The sequence below is a fragment of the Atractosteus spatula genome, chromosome 22 (genome assembly GCF_055471065.1).
Source record: "Atractosteus spatula isolate fAtrSpa1 chromosome 22, fAtrSpa1.hap1, whole genome shotgun sequence".
Classification (NCBI taxonomy): Eukaryota; Metazoa; Chordata; class Actinopteri; order Semionotiformes; family Lepisosteidae; genus Atractosteus; species Atractosteus spatula.
Window position 1 is genome coordinate 10,057,715 of NC_142727.1, and position 9,599 is coordinate 10,067,313.

Below are 9,599 nucleotides of genomic sequence, written 5' to 3' on the forward strand. Positions count from 1 at the left end.
TCTGATATCCTTGGGGAGAGAGTTCCAGAGCTTGGGGACATAACAGGAGAAGGCCCTGTCACCCATACAATGTAGACGGGCTTGGGGGACAGTAAGGAGGGCAGAATTAGAAGAGCGAAGGTTGCGAGGTGGGGAGTAGGGCGATAATAGTTCCAACAGGTACTGAGGTGCCAAGCCATGCAGAGCCTTATAGGTGAGCATGAGGATTTTAAAGTCTACATGGAATTTGACCGGAAGCCAGTGCAAGGACTCCAGGATAGGAGTAATGTGAACACTTGCACTAGACCTGATCAGGATTCTGGCTGCTGAATTTTGGACATACTGCAGTTTGTTCAAAGTAGATTTAGATACCCCAGCGAGTAGAGCATTACAGTAGTCAATTCGGGAGAGCACAAATGTGTTGATCAGCTTTTCAGCCACAGTTAAAGAATGGAGATGTGTCACTGTACCCTGTGTCAAGAGCTGGTTTCATGAGGTGATCTCCTTATTTTATAATGGAGAGGATTTGTGTCTATAATACAGGCACTCTGGAGGACTTCCATAGGATCTGGGCTCCTTTCTCGAATGTTTTGAAAAAGAATGAGCTTTGTACAAATCCCTGATTACTTTATACATCCAAACTGTCCGTGATTATACTTTTATTTCAACAAGAAAAACGTAGAAAGGCATAAGCATGTTTGAGCAGTTGTTTCTTTGTCTGGCTGTTGCCTTATCTTTGTTTTGTTTTTTTGTGTTTTAGGCATTTTATGCCATTTGTTTTGTTTTTTAGGTTTGCTCGTTAAAATCTTCCAAATGTATTGAATAAAATAATTGAAACAAGTAAGCCAAATAAGTTCAGGGTAATCTTATGCTTTACCTCCATAATATAATAATGAATGCTTTGAAGAACAAAGTTATTACTTTTTAAAGCACTTTATTTACCAAAAAAGTATTTTAATAAATTAAGAAATGTCACAGAAATAGCATTTAATACAAGTATTTTTTTACCTTTGAAATTGCTGAAAAGAACAAAGCAATAGTATTATTCAGTCCTTTTCCAAGAGAAAAGCCTTCACAGATTAGCTTCACAGTCATTGCACTAGAAGGATCAAGCTTGGTTTCACAAACTTTTTCAGAGTCGTCTTTCTCAGAGTGCCATCCAGTCCCACAGACCTCCCCGCTGAGTGACCTTCTCCCAGGACGGTGTGTCACACCCGTGGATTAGATGGCCATTCTGAGATCCACATCTCGGGGCTCGGTCCCAGGATGATCTTGCCAGATGAACTGTATACAACGATACGATTATCGGTTACCTTTCTTTCACTGTGGGATCATCTGCTTTTTAACTTGTTCCATCCATCCATTTTCTAACCGCTTTATCCAAAACACGGTCCTGGGGGAGCCGGAGCCCATCCCAGAAAGCAATGGTCACAAGGCAGGACACACCCTGGGTGGGACGCCAGTACATCGTGGGGCACACACAGAGACAAACACTCACACACTCACACCAGGGACAATTTTCCTAGAAGAATCAAACCTACAGTATGTTTTTGGACTCTGGGAGGAAACCACAGCACCCAGAAGAAATCCACACCAACACGGAGAGAACATACAAACTCCAGATAGCAAACAAACAAACAGATAGCACCCTAAGGGCCCCGGTTCTCTGAGGCAGTAATGCCAACAAGTGAGCCACAGTGCCACCCCCTTCAGCTTGTTGTCCATATAAATGATTTAAGGAGTTTTAGTTGATCCAGTACTCCAATGCAGAAATCACAAATGCAGGAGCTGCTGTAAACTCTTAAGTTTCTAAATAGTGATTTTACCCCAGAAAAAAACAAGATGAGATTAGATCCAATCTTCCACCCTCCTGCCACTTTTAATATTAAAACCCTGTTACTTTGTTTCAGATTTTGTACAACCGTCTTGCTTCTACACACTGAAATTTACTCCAGCCCTTAGAGGTCTGTGTCTTGCTCAAAGCTTTGAGGTGTCTGTGGCCTGAACTCGCTGAGAACAACACCTGAATGACAACTTACCTGGCATTTTCTTTTATTTGAGTCTTCTTTGCATATCCACTGACTCATAAACTTCGTTCTCCTTTAAAAGAACCAAAAAAGAAGCTGATTCCTTAAAAAGCCAATAGACTGTTCTGTGCACACTGATTCAACATTAAGAGCTCTTTTAACACAACCTAGCATTCCTTTCCTACCATTATGAATAATAAATTAAAATAATATCTGTAGGTGTTTGTGATTACTGGACCACCAATAAAAGCCCTGCTAATTCTTGTTTCCTTTGTAATGAGATGTTTAAATTTAAAGACACACACATCCACCACATGGCTTGTACAAAAATAGTTGTGTAGTAATGCAAAACCAAAATCCATCCAATGCAACATAAAACGTACAATCATGTGACCTGCAAGATACCAGCAGAAAAACCACAGTGTTCGCCTTCACACACATCCTTCACAAACAAGAAGTGAATAAAAACATTTCAGACTGCGTAAATGAGTAGATCGTCTCAGTCAGTGAAATCCTGTTCAAGATTCTCCCTCTTCTTAAACAAATGGGGGAGGTGTTGACTTGTTATTTGATCGTTACATACTGTATTACAAAGATACTGTTATCTTATCTGTTATCTCTATTATCTGTCATCTCGTTATCTGTTATCTCTATTGCTACAGGCTGTTTTGGATGACAATGTTACTACAAAATAACAAAAGAGAATTTGACCAAATTCACTGAAATAAAAGAATTTAAACAATACTTGTACAGCAAAGCTATGGAATGCTCTATAGTTGCAAAACCACCTGAAACGCCAAAATGATGTTCAGCGTTCTGTCTTAAACAATATGAAAAGCTTTGATAGGGCTTATGTAGTAATAAAATTTAATCTAATAAAGGCCTTACAGAATATAAAAATGAACTCACCTTTATGACCGAAGAAGAGTGCTCTACCTTTCTAAAAGCAGAAGAATTTTAGAAATTTTAACCGGAGAAGAAGTGTTATATATTTTATGTTTTACATTCATTTCGTTTTTAAAGCTGTGATCTGATTGCTGTCGCCAATAGAAATCTTAAGCCCTCCATGGGATTTTTGGAATCCAGAAACACATTGTACACTAGACCATCTTCCTAGGATTGTTCTCCTTGTGATTCAGAAATTGCAGAAGACCCTTTAAGAAATGTCGATACCAAATGTGCTTTTTTAAAAATAATCAGAGCACATCAATTGCTTGACCTTAGTAATGGCTCTCTGCACATGCGTATGAAAACAGTAAGGGTTATAACACTTCAAAAAAAACACAGACACAATAAATACAATTTGACTAATGAAGGAGCAAACTACTATTGTGAAGAAGATCTGAGGTAACACTTTTAGCACATATCAGCACTGCTGTTTATACTGCTGGCAGATAAAAACATATGAATCAAATCTTTGTGACTATTAGACAAATAGGAGTTATTGAGAGACCTTTTGAAAGAAATGTTGTATTTGAGAGTGGTTGTCAACCGACATACTGCTTTCACTGTTGAATTATGAAGTAAGAGACAATGGAGGAATGAGTAGGACAGACCGATTCTCATGAAGTTTTCATATTGGGGGATTTTTTCTAAAAGTACCGCAAACGTGTTTACCTGTCCTCAGAAGCACATTTTCTTCTGAAGCACCAAATCCCCAAAGGCACCAAGATGAGCAGCAACAGGAGAGGCACAGAAGTGAAAATATATTTGGAGGAGGCCTCCTCTGTCATTCCTGAGGAGACAGAACAGTTCCAGGAAACAGCAGACCCAAGGCTGTACCGAGACACAGCTGAGCAATTGAGTAAAAGCCATGTAAATTGTCCTTGAGGTGGAACTTTGGTGATGAAAGAAAGCTACCTCCACAGAAATATGAATACCTCATTCCTTCCTTTTTCCTGTTTCAATTAAAAGAAAACAGCAGAACTGAAAACTGCTCTTTTCAATTCTCATAGCGCAATGCAGCAGGACTCTACAGCGCAGTCGGGATAATGTTTACTTTATTGTACACTTTCCTCAATCTGCAATAAGCCTCCTCCAGTTCATTTGCCTCTGGAGCTACAGAGTGGAGATAAAATGACTCTCTGTGGAAGAATTTAACTCTATCCAGGCTTCAAGAGGGTAACATCAGCTGCTTTTGTTGTTGAAGACTCTTAGCGTGATATTGATAGTGTCTCTAATAAGGTCCCTTTTTTTAAAGTATGTCGCTAGCAGCAAGCCAGAGTTTTTAGATTCAATCAAATCACTTACTCTGATCTTCTAAAACTGTCAGGTTGATGGTTGTCTTCTGAATAAAAGGGACTTTCTTCACCTGGCATTGATAAAGTCCAGAGTCTTCTGTTCTCAGGAAGATAATCTTTACAGAAGCATCTCCAGTAGTTTGATTATCACTTGAGAAAGATATTCTGGTGCTGAAAGACGGGACCAGTTTAAAAACTTGGTTTCCTGTCAACCAGATCTATGATTCAAAACAAAATTTCAGTTACATTAACGGTAAAGTGATTTCAAAGCAACAGAAATGTATGCAAGTATCAAAGTGACAGTCAATTTAATATTAGGCTACAATATAAGTTTAGTATACTGTATATATACTGAATGCCGAGGGAATATATATATATATTCAGGAACAAGCAATAGGTTTATTCCATGCTGAAAAGAGAAGAAAGAAAACACAACGTTTCGGCTGTGGAGCCTTCTTCAGGTGTCTGTCAGGTGTCTTCAGGTGTCACACCTGAAGAAGGTTCCATGGCTGAAACGTTGTGTTTTCTTTCTTCTCTTTTCAGCGTGGAATAAACCTATTACTTGTTCCTTTGCAGCCTACGCATGCTGACGCAGCTCCCCACCTGAACTATATATATTCAGTATATTCAAAGTGTTCATGTATGAACAATATAAATATAATCAGCAATTACAGAAAGACTTTTATTAAATATAAATATTTTAAGGTTCAAGATCCATCCCATCTCTGAACTGGAAGAAGCAGCTAGAAAATGGATGGATAGAAATCATTTTAATTCATAAAACACAAGAAAAAGGATTCCACAGCAATATTTAATCAATCATTTTACCAACATAAAACATGTTTCACAAGGACACTTACAATGTATTGCTCTTCTATAGAGTGCTTGCCTTCTCAGGTTACATAACATATGAATGAAGATACAGTATTTGAGAGATGCTGGAAATATTTAAATACGACAGCTATATTTATTCTATTCACCAATATGAATTAAGCTGTTCAAAGACAAGATCTGTTTAATCAAAGCAAACAGACATGCATCAAACAGAAATATTACTCCTATTCACAAATTTACTGAGGAATTGTTGAGAATATTACCAATGGTTTACTGATGTTCTCTTTGTTTTTGACAGTCCACTCAATGTCCAGATTTCCTGTACTGTTGTCAAGAGCTGTCAGGTTGTAGAGACAAGGCAGGACAGCACTCCCGCCAGCTCTCCCCTCAATGTTCAGGAAACTCCCACGCCCAGCCGCCCGGAGGAGTCCTGCAACCAGAGCAAGAGCCAATTCCCAAGTAAACACAGCAGCAGTGTGAGAACAACGAGAGTAAAGGGCTGAGCAGAGAACTGTCAAGGTGTGAGCAGGCTGACAGCTGTAAAGAGAAACGTGGTTCCAAACCTCTTTAAAGACCTGGATCTGGCCACAGGTTCTAACTACAAAACTTCAAAATTGTCAAAAGCTTAATGATGCTTGTGTGTTAAAAAAAAAAGATTATAAATGAGGTGATGAAGGTGAGTTAACAGGAAATTTGAAATGTATCCCTGATGCAAGTTTTAACCCAACTCACCTAAAACTAATCCTACAGTATTTATGACGGTGGTCTTATGACAATGGACTTGTCAATTGTGAGTGTTACTATCACAATTGGTCTGTATTTTCTATTTGTCTTGTGTTCTGTGCCCTACTGAATCCATGCAAAGCACTTGCCATGAAAGAGTCTTTATGTAAAACCAAATCAAATGGATTTACAGAAGAATGGAGATTAAGAGTAATTCAAAGCTTGGTACAGTATTTTTATGACAAACGTGCCAGCTGTAGGTTAATTCTTGAGAAATTATCACACAAGAAAACAGTTGTGGATTTAAGAAAGACTGAATTAAAAAAATATACTGTTAGGTAAACTTTTGGATTAATGTAATATTTTCAACATGTTGAATTAATGTAAAATATATCATTTTTATATTTAAAACAAAGTAAACGCAAACTGCACAGCTTGAAGTACAGTATGTGTATTATGCAACTGTGGATTAACAACACTGCAACAACTTTTTAACTGTGGGTTAAAAAAATATAAAAGTATTGATCTTTCAGAAAAGTTCAGTAGACTCTGGAATTCTTTTATGGTGTTAGAGGAAAAAGAAATCATTTTGTACACTACAGATGCAAAGTGTTCAAAGTGTACTTTTGCTAGCACTACTGATGCATCTCAGTAGGTACTGTATATATACTGACTATGACACAAACGTATTCCCAAAGAATAATGAGCCTCAAGTTTTAAAAAAGGTTTCACAGGTGAGTAATTCCTGATACCACAGAAAACACAGGGTTTGAAATTTCTTCAAGGCAAAGAAGCCACTTGACCTGACCTGAATCTCCATCACTTGTCAGTAGAACCGAATCCCAGAACATTTTTTGAACATTACTGTTAATCAGACGTTAAACACAAACTCATTCTGAAGGCAAACACAATATCTGAAATTCAGTGAGAAGCTTTTATCCCATGAAGCATATTTTATTTTCTCTTAAGTGTGTCACATTTACTTTAAATGTCAGGATATTGCTGTATATATGAAAATGGCTCCAAAGGTTAAAAAGTGAAAGATGGCCACTCAGCCCAAAGAAATGATGTATAAAAACAACAGAACCAGCAGCTGCAGTGCTGATAAACATTTGTAACGCTATTCTCCAAAACTAACAGTCCTGAAAAGAGCAGTCCGTATAATTCAAAAAGTCTCTTACCATTTAATAAGCAAAGGAACAGTGACAAATACATTCCCAGAGCCATGCATGAGATATTAAAAAAAAAATTCCCTTCAGCTTCTGCTTTGAGATTTTATGTACTGTAAGTGTACTTGTGCAAATTTCCTGTGAGAGGAAAGGGAGGGTGGAGTTAGCCTTGTAAAAATCTAAAAAAGCCTTTTTATGGTTGGCTTAAAGCCTGTCAACTTGAAAAAGATGACTTCGTACGCCTTCACAAAAGTATGGAACCATAGGTTGATGGGGGGGGGGGTTCACAGCAATAAACTGAAAGTAGAAACTCTTTCTAACATACAGTGTGCCTGTGGATGTGACCCCAGTTTGGCTAAGGTGCTGGCCTTGTCACAGATGATCGTGTTGGAGAGAACAGCCACAAGCCGTGATTGATAACAACTGACTTGAATCTTTGAGAAGTTGTGGTTCGGCTAAGCCACAATCCCAGGCAATATGAGCTCTGTTTCTCCTCCCCATCACCACTTTCTCAGTAGTTCTTGGGCTCTTTCCAGCCAGTGGAAAAAAGAACTTCATTCGCACGGCCATGCGGCTCAGTCCCCGATATATACAGAAGTCTTTACTCACCAAATTCCATAATACTGCAGCATTTGTCATACCATTGGAAACTATTGAAATGCCTTGGAATCTAGAGCAGGGGTTACCAAGCCTCGTCCTGGAGAACCCAGATCCAGATCATCTTAGAAATGACCTGTTTCTAAAGATCAGGACCACTCATGCATTAATGATTAATTAAGGGAATAATCTGATCCATTAAGAGAGCTCTGATCCTTGTGTGTTGAAGGGTACTCTGATTGTGGGCTGAAATAATCTTTAAATTACCTTTGTCTAACAAATCACCTGCTTGATTGACCACCAAAAATTGCTCCATGTTTTTAGAAGTAAGTCATTTAATGGTGACGTTGCATACTTTTTTTTTATATTGAGTGCTGAAAAAAAAGACTCCACATATCTGACTTCTGGTGGTACCCAGAAGCAGGATTTCTCGCCTCTGACCACAATATGGTCACGAACACGTCATTAGAGGTGATACTTGTAAACAGGAAAAGAAATAGCTGTAACATTTGCAATCAGATCTATTTATAGAGAGAATAATTTGAAGCACAGGTGTACTTGAGTACTGACTCCAACCGCACTGTTTTTAATGTGTTTGTGTACTAATGGTGTGATTTGAATGCATCTCGGTATATTTATTTTCCAGACGGACATTTTCTGATTATTTGTAGTTTTCTACAGCGTTGCAGCTGTTTTTTTCTCAGGCTGTGAGCGTGTATCAGAACAGAGATTTATACACTCCGAGTATAGGTCTGCTACCCGACTGTTTTCTAATAAGTGAAAATGAATTATTATTATTTTATGTTTTAACTTTATTTTTATTAGAAAAAAAACGTAACTCATTTTGCGCGCTCTCTCTCTCTCGTATGTGTGTAACGGAGATAAAACCAGTCATGCCTGCGCGATTTTTTTTAATAGCGCTGTTTTTTTTAGTAGGCCTATATCAGCCCTTCCCCACTTTCAAAAGTATTAGATTTATAAAATACCAGTTTTTCTCAGCGCATAGCCGAGCAAAACCGCGTCTGTGAGAACACGTCTCCGTGTGGGCATGTGTGTCTACTCGCTCTGAGAGGAAAAGAGAGTGACCGATTTCGGGTTCGGGTTTCAAATTTGGCAGTACCATTCGGGCTCGGTCAGGTCTCAAGGTCTCGGGTACGGACGGGTTCGGGCTTGTGTACCGAGTAGCTGAGTGATGTACCTTTCAAAGGGAATCTTTCCGTAAGGATTAAAAAAACAACAACAGTGCTACACAGTGGCGTCGGATTATAGTGGGGGGGGAATGAAAAGTTTTCCCATTATAAAAGTTGAGCTTTAAAATAGTTTTCAGAACAGAACATCTTAAAACGTGTTGGTAGGTGAAGATAGCATATTTAGCCTTATCCTGCCTCTTTGATCGTTATCATTTGACCTACAGTGAGCAAGGTTTATAAGGCAATTGGTCTTTCTACATCAAAAGATGTGTACTTGCCGATATATTGAAATGTTTTACCGTAAGACTTATACAATTGTCTCCAGAAGGCTCTCAATATGTTAAACGCGCAAACGCTGTAAAACAAAACATACAACCTCTGAGTTTGCTGTGCGTTTTGCTTCCATTTCTTGAATTAAACCCATTATAACAGCAATAAATCACACCGTCGAAGAATTGTTTTTGAAAAGATCATTTATTAGTGAACTGGCATTACCGATTAGGCAAACAAAGGTTTTCTAAGTTCATTCACAAGGATAAAAAAAGATAACGCCAGCATACAAATCAGTGGGCGAGCAGCCTATCTTAAAGGAAATAACGCCAGTGATACAGTGCTTCTGAATACAGTGTGACGTTAGTCGTCTGTGCAAGAGTACCGATCAAATTGTGTAACATCCGACTGAGAAATATGGTAAAGCGCTTATTTTTCCAAACAAATACTGCATGCAAACGGAAATATCTTTTTTTTCCCCCTTTGGTGAGCGGGCACAGAATACTTGGTCCCCAGTAAAACATGAACAGCATTACTTTGGGTTCCTAGACAAACTAAAAGTGAACAGAA

At 38.4% G+C, this 9,599-nt stretch overlaps 1 long non-coding RNA gene across 1 annotated transcript; it reads right to left on the reverse strand.

The window, feature by feature from the left end:
- Window positions 1–1,061: 1,061 nt before the first annotated feature.
- LOC148816762 (uncharacterized) lies at window positions 1,062–4,459 on the reverse strand. Its single transcript, XR_016094724.1, has 5 exons — window positions 4,257–4,459; window positions 3,624–3,741; window positions 2,916–2,946; window positions 2,019–2,079; window positions 1,062–1,263 (listed from the first exon to the last, which is right to left on the reverse strand). It is a non-coding gene; the product is annotated as an uncharacterized LOC148816762 (long non-coding RNA).
- Between the last annotated feature and the right edge of the window lie 5,140 nt (window positions 4,460–9,599).